Source organism: Kogia breviceps, chromosome 13, assembly GCF_026419965.1.
Source record: "Kogia breviceps isolate mKogBre1 chromosome 13, mKogBre1 haplotype 1, whole genome shotgun sequence".
Taxonomy (NCBI): domain Eukaryota; kingdom Metazoa; phylum Chordata; class Mammalia; order Artiodactyla; family Physeteridae; genus Kogia; species Kogia breviceps.
In genome coordinates, this window is record NC_081322.1 from 72213164 (window position 1) to 72233386 (window position 20223).

The 20223-nt window shown below is 39.1% G+C and overlaps 1 pseudogene; it reads left to right on the top strand.

The window, feature by feature from the left end:
• LOC131767827 (large ribosomal subunit protein mL48 pseudogene) overlaps positions 1-8902 on the top strand; it is a 41829-nt pseudogene extending 32927 nt beyond the window's left edge.
• Positions 8903-20223: the final 11321 nt, after the last annotated feature.

The window sequence follows — 20223 nt, forward strand, 5'->3', positions numbered from 1 at the left end:
AGAGGTCTTACAAATGAGGAACGGTGAAATAGCTGGTGTTGGTGTAAGGAAAACTGGAAATAGAGGGTTCACAGAATTCCAGAGAGAAGGTTTCAAGTATTAGAGAGTGAGCAACTGTGTTTAGTAATGCTGGGAGGTAGGACAGATGAGGGAAGAACTCCATCTATTGGATTTGGTTCGCTGGAGATTCCTGGTGACCTTAGCAAGAGTCTTTTGAGTGGATAGTGGGAAAGAAGCCATATTAGTGTGGGTAGATGAGAGAATGGCAGAGGAGAAAGTGGAGACAGTGTGGATATAGAATCTTTTGGAATGTGTGACTGTGGAGGAGCCGAAACTGAAGGGGGCAGAATGGTACTAGGTAGTTTCATAATAAGTTAAATAAATAATTTTTATGGACAAGAGAATGTAGAATATATTTACATCTCCACTCCATTAATTCTAGCTCTGATGTTGGTCTCTTGGTTTAGACCAAAGATGGCAGCATGGATGGACTGGGAATGGCTGCTTGGAGCAGTGCTGAGAAGGACTTGTGAGGCTGCGTTTGACAGCACGTTGCTATCCTTGACTTAGATTGAGATGTTGGAAGACAGGTATGAAAAAATGATTTTAAAGAGGGATGACAGTGTTTAGTGGTTAGATTTTGCTCAGTTGCCATAAAAAAAAGAACAATCTCATTCATTGAACAAAAATATATTTCATAACTGTGTGTCTAGGAAAGTGCTTGGTTTTTTTTGTAGAAAACAAAACAAGATTATATTGTACTATCAAGGATCTTAAAATAAAGGCAGGGAGGCAGGGCATACACACAAAGCTAAAGAGTAGTATATAATTTCATGCCTAAGTGACTGCTAGAGAAAGTAAGTTCTACAAAATAAGATTAATCTCCTCTTCTTTTAAGGACAACAGTCACATTGGATTAGGGCCCACCATATGATCTGATCATACCTTAGTTACCTCATTAAAAACCCTATTTCCAAGTACAGTCACATTCTGAGGTAATGAGGGTTAGAACTTCAACATATAAATTTTAGGGAACAGAATTCAGCCCATGACATAGTATCATCATGAAGTCAATTTAGTGGTTTAAGATAAGCATAAATAAGAAATATGATAGAATAAAGTACAACAGAATAGAAAATATCAGTGTGTATGCTATAGAATCATGTTAAATAATTTCTTTTTATAGGTTATAGTAAAAACAATAGTTTAACAGGCACTGTCACAGAGGATCCTGGAATACAGCAATATGTGAATAGATAGGACAGGGGGAAGGTTATATAGGAACAGAATGAACAGGCGATAAGAGGATACCAGACATGACATCTTTTGAGAGATAAATGAGTCACCTGTTTGGAAGTGAACTCTGAAGCCAAGATGTATTTAGAGACCTTAAGGTTGGATCATACTATAGTCTTGAAGACTAGGCTAAGAACATGAATTTTCATACTGTTGGCAAAGGAGGATTTTAAGCAATAATGAATTTGGTAATTTATCAAGATACTCTGGCAACTGAATTGGAGAGGGGAGAGCCTAGAAGCAAGAAGATTGGAAGCTGTTGGGTTTCACTGGCATGGATTGAGGAGGTCCATAAACAAGGTAGAAAAAGAAAAAGAAAGATGGCTACCAGATATATATCAGAAAAAAAATATCAGTAGGACTCGTTGACAACAAACGCAGGAGACAGAAAAAGGCAACTAGTGAAGGTTGGAGGGGTTCTGGTTTTAAGGAAGTATATAAAATCTCATCCAATTTATTTTAAAATTAAAATTAAGTAAAAACTTCAGTTCCTCAGTCACACTAGCCATATTCCAAGTGCTCAATAGTCATGATGTGACTAGTGGCTGTAGTGTTGGATAGTACAGATGTAGAATATCCATCACCACAGAGAGTTCTACTGACAGCACTAGAGTGCTTCCTTGTGGAGAACTTCCTTTTGAGATGCTGCCTCAGTGTCCATGCCTTTCATACTCAGAGGCATTTTCAGTTATAACTTTGATAAAATTACTGTGTGGTCACTAGAAAAGTCCACCTGTTCTCAAATCATTCACTCATCAGCTTATTAAATTCCTACCACTAGTTTCCATTGCTTGGGCTTAAGCCCTATACAGATCTAATTAAATTCCCAATACTCTAATAAAAGAGGCATGAAAAACCATCATAAAGATGCTTTAAAAATTAGTTTTTAAATATGTAAAAAGCTAAGAAGGCATATGGCCCTTTAAAAAGTTAGAACCAACTTTTAAGCAAATGTCAGAAGCAAGCAGAGTTAATAAAATATGAAATGCAGTTAAGAAAATTATTTCCAAGTTAATTAGCTAATCAATAGAAATAAAATGGAACACAAATATGTCAACGTCTTGGGGGGAAAACAAGGACTCTCCAGGCCTGATGTTCAAGAGCCAGTTTAAAATAGAGGAAAACATTTACCTATATTCACTAATCTCATCTTGTGAGATAGTTATTATTCTTCCCATTTTATAGCAGGAGGAAAGGGTGTAGGAGAAGTTCACTAACTTGCTCAAGGTCATTTAGCTGCTATGTGACAGAGCCAGGACATGCACTCAGGTCTTTGAGTAACTGAGTGTTCCCATATGCTTTAGCCACCTCTCCATGGGAGCACAAACATCTCAGATTGCTTGTTGGTTGAGTGATGGTCTGGATCAATTAACTGAATTTTAATCGAGGAACTCGCATGATCTGAAGGTATCCTCTTTTTACCTGGCTGGTGGTACCCAAAGATCTGGTGTATGATCAACACTTAGGAAGACTGGTAACATTCAAACATTTCACTCTATCATACCAACTTGTCCTGTCTAGTATCTACCCTGGAACAGCCGTTTGATTGAGTTAATTATTATCACCTACTGAGACACATTTTATCGGTAGGATTTTCTTCACCTTTGCTGGCTGACCAAATATCCCTAAACTTAATCCACCAAACACACCCCAAAATATAGAAAAGAATCACATTTTAGGGGTACTCGTGCCCCCTCGTAGCATATCAAAACATCACCATATTGTGTCACAGGGGATGTGAGTAAACCTGGGAACGGATGAAACTCACCTGTATATGCCAACTTTTCAGAATTTTGTTTCAGGTTTTCATGGTACATGATTTAGAATTCTTAATGAGCTCGATTGCTTCCAGAGAAATATTTGGTTTTATTTTATGGGAGTATACACTTCAGCTCGTATGCAGATGATGTCATCCCATATGAGATTTCTCCGATTGTTAATACATATGTTCTCCCCATTTGTAGGCACTAACGATGTGGCAGTAAAAATCCTGCCAAAATTTCACTGAGGCCATGAATAACTTGCTTTCCCAGATGTATTATACATGACGATATGCTGGGAATTAATTTTTCTTATAGGTTTCAGCAATAAGAAGCCTGAATTTTATTCCTGGTAGGTTGGACAAAGGACATTGTAAAACTGGAATGTGTTGGGAGAAATGCTGCCTGCCTCTGAAAGAACCTAGATGAGTTGAGGAGAAAATATTTTTTAAAATTCCTTCCACAGTTCCATATCTCTAGTACCTATACCCAGGGGTACCCAAAGCCAAAATCCTTCAAGAATTGGAAGAAAAACATTGAATTCAATGTTTTTGAAGACTGTTTCTAAGACTCAGAATTAGGGTGCATAGTGGGTATTAATTGTAGACCTCATAGTAGAGAATAATGTGAGATGGTGTTTTCTCAGTGCAGGATCTTATCATCTCATCAAGATATCTTAGAACCATCAACCCTTTCTCTTCTGGCAGATTTTGTAGACGCTGTATCTGCTCATCAGAGAGAAACACTCTGTTAAGGGGATCCTATGCCAATGATACAGTCTTTCTTGTCATGTCAAATGCAACTAGTTTCATTTTCTCAATACCCAGGCATCTGTGCCTGAGAAGCTGCCTATTTCTTGGTTGCACATAGAGGAAAAATGAATTTTTTTTGCTGAGTTAAAACAGTTCCTCCCAGGGACCCAGGCTCAGGAGATGCTGAGATTTGCTCCGTTTTAATATTGATATCCATCCTTTCTTTTGTCCCTTCTCAAGTTAGGCATCGTTTTGTTATCTTTTCAGTCATAGGATCATCATCAGCCCTGTGTACTGATGGAGTCTAAAATGTAGCTTCTTCCTGGTTCAGTCTTTCTCTCGTATTACATATGATATATATAAACATATATATCATTTTTTCCCACTGTATCTTTGAGATAGACTCCCAGAAGTGAGATTGCTAGATCAATGGAACATAAATATACATGTAATTTGGTTGTATTTTGTCAGATTTTCTCCATGTATAATTTTGCATTCCCACCAACAATGTATTACAGTACTTGTTTCCCCACAGTCTTATCAAAAGAGACTATGGATTTTGCCTACTTGATGGGTGTGAAGTGATTTCTTAGTGAGTTAAAATTTGTATCTCTCTTAATGTGAGTGAGACTAATTGTTTCCCATGTTTAAAGTCTGGTTGAATTAATTTTTCTGTGAACTGCTCATTCATTTTTTTGCTAATTTTCCCTGTGTTGCTGTATGTGGTTTTTAAATTCTCAGTTTTTAGGAGTCCTTCATTCATTAAGAATATTAGCCTTTTATTTATCAGTTGCCAAAATGTTATATCCAATTTGTCACTTGTCTTCAGACTTGCTGATGTTTCTTGTCATTCAAAAGTTTTCATGGTTATGTTGTCATATTTATTAATATTTTAAGTTGCTCCTGGATTTTGAATTACCTGTGCTATTTACAATCCTTGTTTCATTTTTTACATTTATATCTGTGATTCCTTTCACTTTTGCATTTTTCACTCAAAATTAATATGTAAAAAAATTGATTTCTCCTCTTCCACATCTCACTAGACTCACTTTCTTCTCTTGACTTCCTTATTTCTATTAATGGCTCCCAAGAATCTCTTCGTCATTTGAGCCCCAAATCTCCAAGTCATTCTTGATTTCTTGCCTGCCCTTTTCACTTCTGAATAGATTTCTTAATTCTGTTTGTGATTTTCTTACCTGGTAGGGGAGAATTCCACAGAATATAAAGATTAGAAAAAGTCACAAAATCCAGCCTCATTTAGGATTAGATTTCAAGTGTGTTTTGGTTTAAAACTACAATAAATCAAATGTAGTATTTACTGGTCAATAATACGAACTGGAAGAATATTTTGATTTTTCTTAAGTATGATAAATCAGTTCAATCAATAATTAATAAAACTCAAATTCTCTGAATGGGTTTTAGAAAAAAAATAAATCAGTGAGAAATAAACTTTTCAACAGCTTAGGTAAGATACACAACCCAGGACCATGCCTGTTTCTGATGAATAGTTAACTCAGGTATGGGGCAACTGAGTGGCATATCTTGTTTGCTCTAAGAGCAAAAATCCCTGAGTAAAATGGTCCAACAGTTACCAAAGTATGATTCAGTAGGAGCCATCAGCATCAGATCTGCTAAAGGTTACATGTAATTTGTAGAAGAAACCTTAAGAACAAAATGTCTTGGACCAAGAGTATGTGAATAAGAGTTTGGTGATTGGTGTCACTTCCACATTTTTCTTTTTTTGCCTATAACACCCAATAAATAGGCTTATTTTCTTTTTTAAATTATTTGATGTTTTGAAGTTCAGTGTGGGAAACCTGTGGTCAATTTATATAAGCTATTGCTTAATTTCTAAAAGAAATCCAGATGTCAAGTGGCACTTGGTAACTGATTTTCTTAAGGCAAAATAAAGCTTGTAGAGAGCAAATATTAGAATGTTGATAGTGGCTTGTGTAGATGATAAAATCGGTGGTCAACAAGACCAGAGTTTTATTTTCATGACTATTTAAAATAGTTCATATGTTTCTATGATTACTGATGCGTCCAAAAATTATGAGCAGACATACAAGTAACACTCTCTATCAAAAGAGTGTTAATTTTCTTTCATGTCAAAAGAGCAACAGCTTTCTTGATTTTAGTTTATCATCTACATTTGAAAGAAAGCTTTTAAAATTGTCAGCAATTGAGCAAAGTGAGGTTAGCTTTAAAGAATGAATTTAAAAAGAACAGTTCTGACAAAAAATAGCAAACTACTTAACCAATAATATTTAGGAATAGAATGAGAAAAATTTTAGACTTAAAAATTTGAAGTTCAAACTGATCATTGATTAAGAACACCTATGAAGGGCTTCCCTGGTGGCACAGTGGTTGAGAGTCCACCTGCCGATGCAGGGGACACGGGTTCGTGCTCCGGTCCAGGAAGATCCCACATGCCACGGAGCGGCTGGGCCTGTGAGCCATGGCCACTGAGCCTGTGTGTCTGGAGCCTGTGCTCCGCAAAGGGGAGAGGCCACAACAATGAGAGGCCCACATACCGCAAAAAAAAAAAAAAGAAAAAAGAAAAGAAAAAGAAAAAGAAAAGAAAAGCTATGAAACTGAATGATTATTTATTTGTGTGATTTCACAAATAATGATAAAAAATAAATGCCCAAAGATATAAGGACATAATGTAAACCAAAGTAGAGAGGCTCACTATTTATTGATAGTTGATTTTCTACTCAACATTGTTTGACTTTCTGTTGCTGTGCATTACTCTACCCCAGATTATTTTGTGCTGGTCAGTGCTATAGCAATTTGTACAGGATTTGTAGTTGACAAACAAGTGACATGCATAGAATCTATTTTAGCCCTGGTCGTACACTGTGATTGATGGAGAATCAGTGACACAGTTTTCCCCAGTTGTCTAAAAGGTAGACACTGGGATCCTAGACAAGTTAGCTATATTTAACTTTGTATGCGATTATTTATCAAGCATCAGTTTATAAACATTACCCAACATAAATGAAACCAGAGTAGGACATTCATGAATTATATTATTCCAAATTGAATAACAGAAATTAAGAAATTAAGCAAAACAAAAACAGAATCAAAAATAAGTCTAAAACTTTTTATTCCCAGGGATGTCTGTTTCTATCAATGTAGTAAGTTAGATACCATAAATGACTCTTGTGATTGAAACAATTAAAATTCGGGATAAAATATACTTTGAAAACCTTTTAAAACACACTGATAAAAAGGAAGGAATATGCAGAGGCAAAACCAAAGTTAAATGGGCATGCTGGGGGCAAGCAAGCGTTGATGCTGCCTTTTACTCGGGAGTTATCTGCACTGAGACCTTGAACTTTCCGGCTGAGGCTGTACAAGCAAAGGAGATGGATACAAGTCCTCAGAACTGGATAAAGTAGAGAACCTAACAAGAGACTTATGAATAAAGCTGGAACCCTGGAGAAGTATATCCTTTACATTCTTAGTGTAAGATAAGTACGAAAGAAACCTCATTTTGAAGAAGGGGAAAGCAAAGAAACTTAACTATGCTTACCATGATGTGGGGTAGAGGAAAAAACTAATCTCATCTGAGACTGTGTAACTAAATTCAGCCCTTGTGAATATGTGTGGGCTGGATTTATTCTATCTATGTGGTCTGAAAAACCTCAAGCAGCAAATTTAAAGTGTTCCTTGTTTGGAAGTGATCCCAAGCTAGTGACGCAAGCAAATATAATTTACCTTTGGAGGAACTTAACTTCAACCCAGCCCTTGAAGTGTTTTTACAGAAAAAAATTCCAAGGAAAGTGAGCTGCCCATAGTCAAAAATCACAAAGCATGTGAAGTCAGTCCCGTGAGAACAGGTGGGAACAAGAGACACTAGAACCCACAGGGACTTTGGGACTATCACAAATTGAATATGAAATGGAATATGTCTAAATCAGTTCAAAATAAGCTTGAAAATTCGAGCAGACAAGACTATTAAAGAAAACTCCCTAACAAGTAGGAAAAAGAATCAAATAGAACTTATCGAAATTTAAAATTACCAAAAAAATTAAAAATCCTATGGATGGATTAAATGGCATGTTAGATAGAGCTGAAGAGAAAGAAACTTTGTGAACTGGAAGATAAAACTGAAAAAATAGAGCGTTTTGGGGGCTTCCCTGGTGGCGCAGTGGTTGAGAATCCGCCTGCCGATGCAGGAGACACGGGTTCGTGCCCTGATCCGGGAAGATACCACGTGCCGCGGAGCGGCTGGGCCTGTGAACCATGGCCGCTGAGCCTGCGCGTCCGCAGCCTGTGCCCCGCAACGGGAGAGGCCACAACAGTGAGAGGCCCGCATACCGCAAAAAAAAAAAAAAAAAAAAAAAAATAGAGCGTTTTTGGAAGCCCAGCGGTCACGGCTTCCTGGGCCGATCTTCAGTTGGCACAGTTCCAGGCCGCGCAGCAGCAAAGGGTGAATGGAGCTCTGGGAAAGGCGCTGTGTCTGAGGAATGACGCCATTTTTAAGCAAGCCTTTTCCCTCTTGCGGTTCAGCACCTCAGGAGAGGATCCCCTCTGTTCTTCAGGCGGCCTTCTGCTGAGCGTCCGACGGCACTGCAGGTCACAGCCCACGCATGGCGTTGGAAGGTACAAGCACCTAGTTAAAGCACAAGAGTTTCTTTCTCTTTTGTTTCCTGCTCAGCCCAGGAAGGAGAGGGGAAAAGTGGAAGCGAGACCCACTAATTTGGGGACAGATTCTGCATCTGGGGTTTGAAACATTCAGCTGACTGCATAGGATATGGCCCTGGCAGAGAGGCATGTCCAGTATGTTCACAACCTCTGCTACCATCTCTCCATTAAAGTCGAGGAACGTTATGTGATGCCCACCAAAACCGTGGAGGCGTTGCAGTTGCAGGACCAAGGCAGCAAAATGCTCCTGGACTCAGTTCTTCACACCCATGGACGAGTGGTTCAGATCAGCGGTTGGAGCTCTACATTTGCAGAGATTTTCTTGGAAATAGTCCAAAGCAATCTTCCCGAAGGAGTCAAACTGTCAGTGAGGGAGCACACTTCAAAGGAAGGTTCAAAGCTCGGCCAGAACTGGAAGAACTGCTAGCCAAGTTGGACTAGCTCACTGCAGACCCTTTCATGCCAGCACTGGTGATACTGAGTAGCAAGAGGAAGAGCTTCCTGGGTGGCCAAAGTTCAGCAGGACACCCTGACCCTCAATAGCATAAGTGCCCATCTCCACAGCCAGGGGGGCCTCCTCTCCGTGGAGGAGCGCTTGCCGCTTGCCACCACTTTCCTTTGAGCCAACCCTAGGTATCTTCCGTCTAATAAAAATCTGCTGATGACGGATGTGTGTGTGTATGTGAGAAGTCAGTCCATCCTGTCGAGTATATTTAACTAAGGGATTCAATTTCTCTTTGCCTGGTGCTTTAGCATACAAGCATGTATTTCTCCAATTAGAGTGAACTCATTTTCACCCTTTCTCCAATTAGAGTGAACTCATCCTTTAAATCAACCTGGCATGGAGTCCCTTTAGTTAAGCAGACTATCCTAAGTAAACTCTCTGTGGATAGAAGGAATAGGGAGGGAGATTTTGTATATGAAAAAACCCTCCAGATAGGATCAGGGTCTGTCCATAAGTGAAAAAAAAAATTACCTTGTGGGGTAGTGCGTGACCTGTCATAAGTATGCAGGTAGATGTTACATGACTACAACTTAGGGTTGCCTGGAATGAGTTTAAGCAAAGAATTAAAGGTTGATCTTGATCACGTGTCAGAAAACTACTTGTGAGCCAAATCCCAACAACTGCCTATTTGCTTTTTAAAAAGAATATTGAGGTGAAATTCACATGTCACAAAACGAACCATTTTAAAGTGAATAATTCCGTGGTATTTAGTGCATATGCAGTGCTGTGCAACCTCTATCCAGTTCCAAAACCCCATTGCCTGTTTTTGTAAATAAAGGTTTATTGGAACAGAGCCCTGCTAATTCATTTGCAAAAAAAAAAAAAAAAAAAAACTGAAAAAATAGAGAATATAGATCCAAAAAGACAAAATGAAGCAAATTATGAAAAGCAGAATAACTACTATGCTTATGGAGGATAAGAGTGATATATATACATATATAATGTGTGCTTATGGATTATAGGAGTGGTAAGAGATATATATATATACACATACACATATATAATGTATACCTTATATATAATTTCAGGGATAAGTAATAGAAACAAAATGGAAGAGGCAATAGCTAAGGGATAGTGAATGAAAATTTATCAGAATTGTTTAAAGACACCAGTCCTTACACGTAGGAAACCCAGTGAACTGCAAACACATTAAGGTACTCCACTGTATACTAACTAGTCCATATGCAAAATACAGGTATTGGGTTTCTCATAATGTCACAAGCTGCAGCTAAAAGCGTGCAATGACCTCCATTATGTTTCCAATATTCCCTTAGTGCTTATGAGCCTTTAGGGGAGTTTCTAGGAATAAAGTTTTCTGTGACCAGGGGCAATGGTGACTTGTGAAAGGTGACTGAGAGAAGCGAAGTGACAGGATCCTATTGTAGAGGGGCAGCCTTTGGGTATGTTTCATCCCTAGCATGATAATCTTAAGACATTCATGACTGCTACAGAGAAAAGGGGAATTTGGTTGTCAGGAAGACCTAAGGAATGAATGTGCTCTGCCTTACATTGTGCCTTAGTGCAGTCAGTGAATAGTATGCTAATATACCAGTTTGGGGACATTTGGGGGTCAGAGAAACCTGTGCTCCATCAATTATAGGCAGTATGTTTAAGTTTGACCAAAGTTCTAAAAAATGCACAATTATTTATGAGTTGCAGGAAGAGCCTAGAAAGGAACTGAATATTTGCATGTGTCTGTGAAATAACCCAAATGCTGTGTTAGGGACTTTATATGCAGAGGTGTTTAACCACTGACTGACCTACTGACTGTACCACGGAGAGCTACGAGGCCGTCAGTGCTCAGAGAGACGCCAAGTACTTCTGTTGTTTACTGACCAGCAGCATCTTTTCTCTTCCTTTCTTGTAATACTACCTGAATTTCTTTACCTATCCCCTGTGTCGTTTGAGTGACAATGGCCCCACTCCAGTTCTTGAGGTGGGCTCTGATTGCTTTCAGTTAACTTGAGTGTCCTCATGTTCTGGGGACAGTACCTGCCCTGGGATGGTCCAGTCAGTGTGTGCTGGACCATTGCAGGGAAGGCTGGGACTTGGGCTCCTTCTCTCCCATGACTGGGTATCCCTTGAGGACAGGGCGTTTGGAACTGGGACAAAGACTCTTTTCTTGACCAGAATCTAGACAGACTCCCCTGAGCCCAACTAGACCCTGTCTTGAGCATCTCCTCAAGAAGACCCAGTTTTAGCAAGAATCCTGCTAATTCAGGTTATCAAGAGAGACTCCCTCACCCTCACTATTTGATCACCGTCAATATCTCATCAAGTTTCTCATCTGTCACCATCCCGCAGGTGATATGTGATCACCCTGGTCTGCCTTAAGCCAGAATCCTCTCAGGTAGCTTTAGGCAGAATCCCCTTTTCCGCTGATGTTTCCTCTTAGTAATTTTCCATCCACTGACCCCCTCACCTTGCTTCTTGGCTATTAATCCTTAGTTTTCCTTGTTGTATTCAGAGTTGAGCTCAATCTCTCTCCCCTACTGCAGAACCTCATTGTTATAGACCCTATTGTAACAATAGCCTATTGCAATAGTCCTAAGTCTGCCTTACTGTTGTAACAAGTGTCAGGATAATTATTTTCCTTTAAAACTGCTATAGCTACCTGGGGGAGCCAAATGGAGAAAATGGCAGAAAAATAATGCAAAAGTTCAGATGACATGGTGAACCTCTGGACAATCTGGCTTGGGACCCCAATTTTTTTCTGACCAAATCTTTTTTTATTTTCTTTTTTCTTTCTTTCTTAAAGCACTTTGGATCAATCCTGTTCCTTTGATCTGAAATATTCTGAATTAGTATTAAATAGGAAATGGGATCTTTAAAATATGGTTACCTTTGAAACCTGTACCTCTTGCTCACTGTACAGCTTTCCAAGTCATAAGGACAATTAGAAAAAAGTAAATCTCCACCCACTTGACAAAATAACCTCAAAACAAAGATCCTAATCCATCTTTTGCTCTGACAGTCCTGGTCAGTAAATGAAGAAAGAGAATACTGAGTTAAAATTCAATATATAGTTTAGCAGCAATTTTTATTCTAGTTGTTTATCTCTTCTCTTGACAGAGATAGGTAGAACAGGAACTAAAGGCTAATCAAGACTCAAAAGAGGAAAGGACTGAATAAAAGCAGAATAAACCTAAATCAAAATACTTTGATATTGGATTTTCTACTTCTACCATTTTGGAAAGCCAGGGTGTTTCAGCTATCAAGAAGGTAGCACTTGTGGATTGATTTTGCTGGTTAAGAAGAAACCCAAATTCTTTTGTTCTAGAGAAGCAATTTACACTAAACACCAGAGCCCCTGGTCACTACAAATAGCTGTTATACACTCCAAGTCAGAATAAAATCCACACATTCATAGTAGTTAGTCCATGTGGACATTTGAAAGACACTTTTTTTTTTAAACATCTGTATTGGAGTATAATTGCTTTACCATGGTGTGTTAGTTTCTGTTTTACAACAAAGCGAATCAGTTATACATAGACATGTATCCCCATATCCCCTCCCTCTTGCGTCTCCCTCCCTTCCACCCTCCCTATCCCACCCCCTAGGTGGTCACAAAGCACCAAGCTGATCTCCCTGTGCTATGTGGCTGCTTCCCACTAGCTATCTGTTTTACATTTGGTAGTGTATATATGTCCCTGCCACTCTCTCACTTCGTCCCAGCTTACCCTTCCCCCTCCCCTTGTCCTCAAGTCCATTCTCTATGTATGCATCTTTGAAAGACACTTTTATGGGCCCTTTACCCGAAGGGCTCATATTCCTCAGGTGGCTTCACTAAACTGCTGAATATCTATTACTGACATTAATTTTAGCAAACAGTTTCTAAGATATGACAGAAATTTATTTTAAGTACTCATCATTCTGATAGGGAAAGAATGCTCCTCAAATTTTGTGTACAGAAATCAGAGGTGCAGAGAGAGAAGAAGTGTCCATTAATATCAGAAGCTGACAAGGAGAGCTGCATGATCAGCTGTCTTTGTAGAAGTTCAAGTCTTTTCTTGGTGTTTCCTCTGCTTGCCCTGGAACCACCGCTTTCACTCAAATATTAGAAGGTACCAAGCCATAGAGGGGAGACCCCAGGAGAAGCCCATGAAGTGGACAGAACTATCCCCAGGCAGGTGTTCCCTAAGGAAATGAATTGGATGCTAAGATCCATCCAACCTTGCCAACTAGTAGGAATCATCTTTGAATGTAACAATAGGTAAGGGACTACTGCCAGGACATTACTTTCTTTTGGTAAAGCCTGGTGCTTTGTCTCCTCAAGTTCAGTGGTGTGTGTGTGTGTGTGTGTGTGTGTGTGTGTGTGTGTGTGTGTATAAGATTCACCTCAAGTCAGAATTAGCCTTTGAATACAGAGAAATTTAAGGTCTGCATCTATACTCATTTCCACAGCAACAGGATTGTTTTCCCTGAGCATTGGCCCCAAATGTCAATTTGCTATTTTACTCTAAATTTAAAAATCATATCTTAGGTAATGCTAAGTCCATTTGTAACTTTTCAGAATTCTAATAGGCATAAATGACCCTAGACCACGCTGTAGTGGAAAACATAATCAATTAGTTCATATCAATTTTGGAAGATATAGCTAAAGATAAAAGTAAAGAGCTGAAAGACATTTCTTTGTTTGTTTTTTTTGCTTTTTCCTTTTAAATATGCTTTATTTTTCCTCAGGCATATAACAGGACGTTTGGATAAAAAGTTACGGTAGGGTAGAAATGTGCCTGAAACAGTACAATGGCAGAGACATTTCTTATGTGTTAATACCTTGCCAGATGTTGATGACACTGGTTTCAGTCACATGCTTTCCAGGGTTGGGTAATTTTTAGTGAAATCTCAATTCTAATTTTGTTCTGTATCAAGGATCCCCGAAAAATATGTGTTCAAATAGTTCCCCTTATTGAAAAGCATATATAAGTTTTAAAATATCAAATTCGATCACAAACTGTGTACATAATTGCTTTTCAAAGCTATCAGAGATCTTTTGATATTCAAAACTTTAAAAAGATTTTCTTCTGAACTTCATGACAGGATGATGGTGCTATGGAGACAGTATTCATTATGCCCCTTCTCTTGAGTCTCAGAGAAGAGCAATAATAATCTTGAAAAACGATACAGAAAGGGCATGCCATTCTTAATTGTACAAATAGCAAACTACCCAGGATGGAGCTTTGTACAGTCTGTAACTCTCCATAGGAATTTCTGAAAACAATTGGAAGTGTTAGAATATTGAGGCCCGGAGCCCTGAAAACAGCGTGTAGCTAATGGCTCCATTCAAAGGAATTGTCACTTCTCTCTTGTCCTTTTCATTAGTCACTGCTTCTCTTCTGTTTTGCCAGTTTCATTTTTCCTCCAGGCAAACATGCTGTAAGGCATAAGAGAAGAGGGTGGGAAACTAATTAGTGTGTCAAGGGGAACTAGAAGGTATGGTGAGAAATTCAGAATCTCATTTTCTTTTCACACCCTTAGAATTGATTTTGCTGTCACCATTTAAAAAATAACAGATGGATGTAATTCTATTGTTTGATGGAGATAAAGTACTTTCTTCCTCTCTCTATATAATTTGCTGAAAATTCTATTAACCAAATATATATTTCAGAACCAAAATTATTAAAAATTTTGAATGTCTTAAATAGTTTAATGATGGCTATGAAATGAATTGATTTGCATTTGTTCATATATGTAATTACAAGTCCAGATAGAAGTAAGTTAAAAGATATGTAATCAGATAGAGTGCTTGCCAGAAAAGTAATGATTTTTTAAAAATCATGCATTAGGGGAAAACTTTGCAATCTGCTATTAAAAGCATCCCATTTATGACATTATTTAGTTGCAGATTGAATCAGAGGTAAAGCTTTGTTGTTTGTTTTTAATACACCTCTAGACTCCCATCCTGGTAGAAAGTCTTGTTTACAGTGTGGTTTGTGACTGTTGACAAAAAGTTTTCACAGATGAACTCTTATTAATGCCTTCTTGTTTTCTTACTGAGGAAGGCACCAGCTCTTCCTGTGAGCTACCTTTATTTAATACTGAGAAGCAGGTGATTGATTCCTTTCCCTTGGTATCTGTTTTGCTTGATATTCACATCCTCCCCCATTGGGTGTTGGTGATATGAAAAAGTTAGACTCTCTTGCCAGGGCCTCATTAATCTGCTGAGTTAGGTATTGATTAGGTGAACGTCAACCCTACACTTCAGTTTCATACTTTGTTTGATTTACTGGTTTCTGCTCTTTTCTCTTGTCGTAAGTGATCAATTCTGTTGTAGGCGTGTTTGTTTCCAACGAGACTGTTTTCCTACAGTTTGGTTTGAAGAGATTTATTTCTTTCTCATCTTATTCCTCTGGAATAGTAGCTTGATCTTATTTTACACTATTATTTATATTTATTTATTTGCTTCTTTAATTTGGTGTCAAAGAATTCATGGTCTTCCTTTTGTTTCCCTTTGCTTTCTTGTAGAAAGTTATTTTAATAATGATACCTTGTGGTTGGTTAACAGCAAACTTTCATAATATACAAATGAAGGCATTCTATTCTTCTTTCTACTCGGAAGGTAGACTTTCTTTCCTTCTTTCTTTTCTCCTCTTCCCTTCCTCCCTGTTTCCCTTCTCTCTCTCTCTCTCTCTCTCTCTCTCTGTCTCTCTCTCTGTCTCTCTCTCTCTCTCTCTCCCCCTCTCCCTCTCTCTCCCTCCTTCCCTCCCTCCCTCCTTTCTTTGCCTGGCTTCTTTTCATGGCCTATTATATGCCAGCTGTGCTTTGGGAAACATATTTCAGTTCTTAATAATGGTTGGGAAAAGTACCTGAAGGCACTGAATTATGAATCAGGGTCCAATCCTCATACCCGTAAACCTCAAAGAGATCAGACAGGCCAAAGGAGAACTAGGCAGGAGTTCTGTAAGGAATCAATAAAATTTTCTCCAAGTCCCTTTGAAGTCTGGTTTTCATGATCATCTATGGAAGGCTGGACCAACATCAAGTCTTGTTCTTTTCACAGGGCTTTTAAAACTGGGTTGAAAACTAATGGACTTTTATCAATCAAAAATAATTGTCTGCCTTCTCCAAAGGGAACAGAGAAGGGAAATTGTTAGAAGTTAGAATAGAAGAACTGGGGAAGTACTAAGTGAAGAATGAGGGTGGAGTAAGGAGGGGAATCCAGGAGGCTGAGGGCTGGTGGAGAAGCACAGGAGCTGACCCTTGGATCAGCCTCATGGGGGCCTTGCCCTGGCTGTATTACTTTGGACACATCCCCTAACCTTTCTGACTTCTAGTTTCTTCCTTCATGAATGGGAAAATAATAAGTGCTTCCCAGGGTTTTGTGAGGATTAAAGGAGATAACATTTACCCTTGACTATGCCTCCTTTGAGGGCAGAGAACTTGTCTTTTGTACCTTTCTGTGCCCCAGAGTGTAATACTGTGTTTGGCACATAGTATGTGCTCAGGAAACAGTTAGTCAAAAGGGAGGGAAGGACAGGGAGCCCAAGAGTAGGGTATAAAATAAGTGGATCAGGAAGATAAGCAGGAAAACAAAAGGGGAAAAATGGAAAAAACAAAAAGGGGTCCATGAAGCATGGAGGGCTGGTCAGGACTCCAGGTTAAAATTGTGAAGTATCCCCAGAGTCACCATCCCCTCTTCTCATGTCTCCTGGGGAGGGGATCTTCTGTGGTCTTTTTCTAAAGCCCATCAAAATCTAAACTGCAGAAACAGGATAGAAGTACATAGTGCTAGTATTGGAGGTAAGGCGTGAGTTTGTAAGCCAGACCCCACTACCCCACCCTGTCAAACGCTGATGGTGGTTTGTTCATATTCCCATCTCAGCCTACACATTCCTGAGAACTGCAGTTTCAGTGCCACTTACCCGCACTGATCCACAACCAACAACATTGTCCTGTGTCATTGTCTTATTTATTTAGGCTAGCAAACACTGCGAAATGGTAGTCAGTTCTGTTTCTTGTTTTCTCAGTGATTTTTATTAATCTTCATTTGACACCTTGAAGAATGCTTATGGGCTGTAGATGGCCAGTCAGAAAGGTCATCTAATGTCAGCTCGGCCCGCAGTGCCCACGGTGTACTGCAGATGAATCTTGGCTGCAGTGCAGTGGCATCTTGGTGCTTTATTTATCAAGATTTGAATAGTTTTCTCAAACTTCACTTTACAAAATCTATGATGTTTTGATGGATTTGGGGGAATCACTCCCTTCTGTTTACATCAAGATCTTGATCTTGGAATCTTTATCTTGGAATTTTCTATGAAGATCTAGTTATGATGTTAATTATCAGTCTCAAAACTCAAAATAATAAAATCTGTATATGCCAATAAAAAAGAAGGCAATAGTATAAACAGGAATGGACATTTCATAAATCATCAATATAAGAGAAGCCACCTAATTAAAATACAACTAACCAAGACAACAAAACCTCAAAATAAAATCAAGGTATATATATGTTTAAAAAACCCCAAATTTTAAACTAAATGAAAGACATGGGCATTTCTTGGGAAAAGGACAGTTAAGTGAGAAATGTAAGTAATATACATATAAGTGATATCATCTGATATTTGTCTTTGTCTGACTTATATCACATATTAGTATGATAATCTTTAGGTCCATCCATGTTGCTGCAAATGGCATATTTCATTCTTTTTTATGGCTGAGTAATATTCTGTTGTATGAATATATTTTATATATATATACACACACACACACCACATTTTCTTAAACCAATGGTCTGTTGGTGGGCACTGGGGTTGTTTCTGTGTCTTGGCTATTGTAAATAGTGCTGCTATAAATATCGGTGTTGCCTCCTCTATTTGGGGCTGTCAGCACAGTAGATCCTCAGTCGTCACTGAGTACTGCATGGTCAGGGACTGTGACCTCTGGGCTCTAAGAAGGGACAACAGCTGCATTGTTTCCTGGTCATTCCGAATGACCAGGGGAGGAGTTCTTCATGTGAGGTTGATGCATAGGAGTGATGGCACGATCCAGTTTGCAGCTCTCCTTTCCATAACACAGATAAGGTCTATGTTCAAGTCTATCGGTTTCATGCCCTTTGGACATATTAAATTCTCAGAAGATTTTCAGTATGTGAAAATTTCTTTGAATGAGCAATGAAATTTGATCTTTCAGAATGGACATTCAACACAAGAAGAGTGTTAATGAGGGCGGTGTGACACATTAGATTCAGTATCGACGAGTTTGAATCAGACACCTACTATGTCCCAGCACTGTGCTGGGAGTTTCCAAACAGGACAGGAAACATGGTAGCTACAGAGCGCCGATACATAGTTCTGTAACTTTGTTATTGTCAAGGAGATGGTAAGAGTGTAAGTCCTCCAGTAAATTATGTTGACATGTCACCTCAGACAGTAGGCTCCTTCTTTTGTTTTTCTGCTTTGTGCATTTTGTAGCCTCCTGGAAATGTCAATGTAAAGTTCAATTTTGGGGAATAATTCACTTTCCTCTATTAGACTGATAAGTGATAGGCCTTTGCTAAAGCAGAGAGAACACATGGTGCCACTGAAAATAAAATGGCCTTGAATTCTATCATTACTTATAGACTTGTGACACTGTCTTTCCTCTGCCTTATAAGATGGGCTTTCCAAATGCTTTGTAAGGGCTGAAAGGTCATATAGCCTTTGGTTTATCATTCAGAACTCTCAGGGAAGGGTTCAGTATCTTTTTTTTTTTTTTCGGTACGCGGTCCTCTCACTGTTGCGGCCTCTCCCGTTTCGGAGCACAGGCTCTGGACACGCAGGCCCAGCGGCCATGGATCACGGGCCCAGCCGCTCAGCGGCATGTGGGATCTTCCCGGACCGGGGCACGAACCCGTGTCCCCTGCATCGGCAGGCGGACTCTCAACCACTGCGCCACCAGGGAAGCCCCAGTATCTTTTAACAGCATTTTCCTCTCACTACATTAGAAGCATGTCAGATTGGAAAAATCGGGCTAGGATGTACTAAAGTGTTTCCTTTACCTGTGTTAAGCAGCACATTTTTCAATACTAAAAATACTGAAAAACTTAGTTGAAACATTTACTCTGAAGGACACTGTGTTCTCCTATATCCTCCTATTTGTCTTCACAGCAGCCCTGAGAGATAAAATAGTGAAGCAAATATTACTCTCTCCTTCATATAGATGTGGCAACTGAGGCTCAGAAAGATTAGCTTACTCTTGCCCAAGGTCAGTCCTAGTTTTATTTGTCAGCTCAATAAATATTTGTTAGTCATAGAGTAACTGGCAGAGCTGAAAATACAATTTGATCTTCTAGCTCTGTGTTTCCCCACTAAGTTAGCTTTCCACTACCTGCTAAATGACTAGGTTTGAAATGTTAATTTGTAAAAGTCTGATTATGTAGGATACCAAACACAAAGCTGCCTAAAATGGAAGAGAATTGTCCCTGATTCGGAACATATCTCCCCAGACATTGTCAGCCTGAGCCAAGCAGGAGGCGGACCCTTCCTTTGGAAAGCCATTTCAATGCATTTTTGAAACCGTATCCATCATCGTTCACAAATGGAAATTGACAACGAAGTGATAATATGTAAATAGTCCTGGCTTATTTACAAACAACTTCAGAAAACATTTGCTTTGTTTTTCCCATTATGCCAGGGTTTTGTCTCATGAATCTTAGAGGTGTTTCGCCCCACTTTGTAGATGTCAGCTCACTACTTGTGAAAGTTAGTTGGGGGGCTGGCCAATCTCAACCTTGGTTGAACAGCAGAGCAGAACTTTTCCATGGAGGATTGTCATCCTTGGAAAGAAGGATCTGGGTCAGTGAGTACAGGTAGGGTGTACTATGTTCAATTAACAGGATGGCAGTGAACCAAACTGAGAAGTCTCCTCTCATCTCCCAGTAGAAGCACTTGCTCATCAAATCTGTTCATTTCCCCTTTCTTTGGGAGGTTAAAACGAGGGACAAGTAACAAAAGATCAACAGTGTATCGTTTTGAAGAACACTCTATGAGCGATAGTGTTTTAAAATGTTGCTTACCTAAGTTTTCTATCATTGAGCTCCAGCGTGAACATTATTTTAGTGACTACGCCCTGCTGAGCACCCTGATAGATGCTGCTACCCTGTTTGGGCTGAGGGAGAGCCAGCAAAGCAAATCGGGTAGGAAGAAGGAGGTAAAGAGGAACTCAAACACATGAGACTTCAAGCTCTCAGTAAGTATATCTGTCATCTTTTCTGATAAGTGGAAACTAATATTTGTTTGCTTTTCCATTTACAAAAGAGCATCTCATTTAAGAATAATTT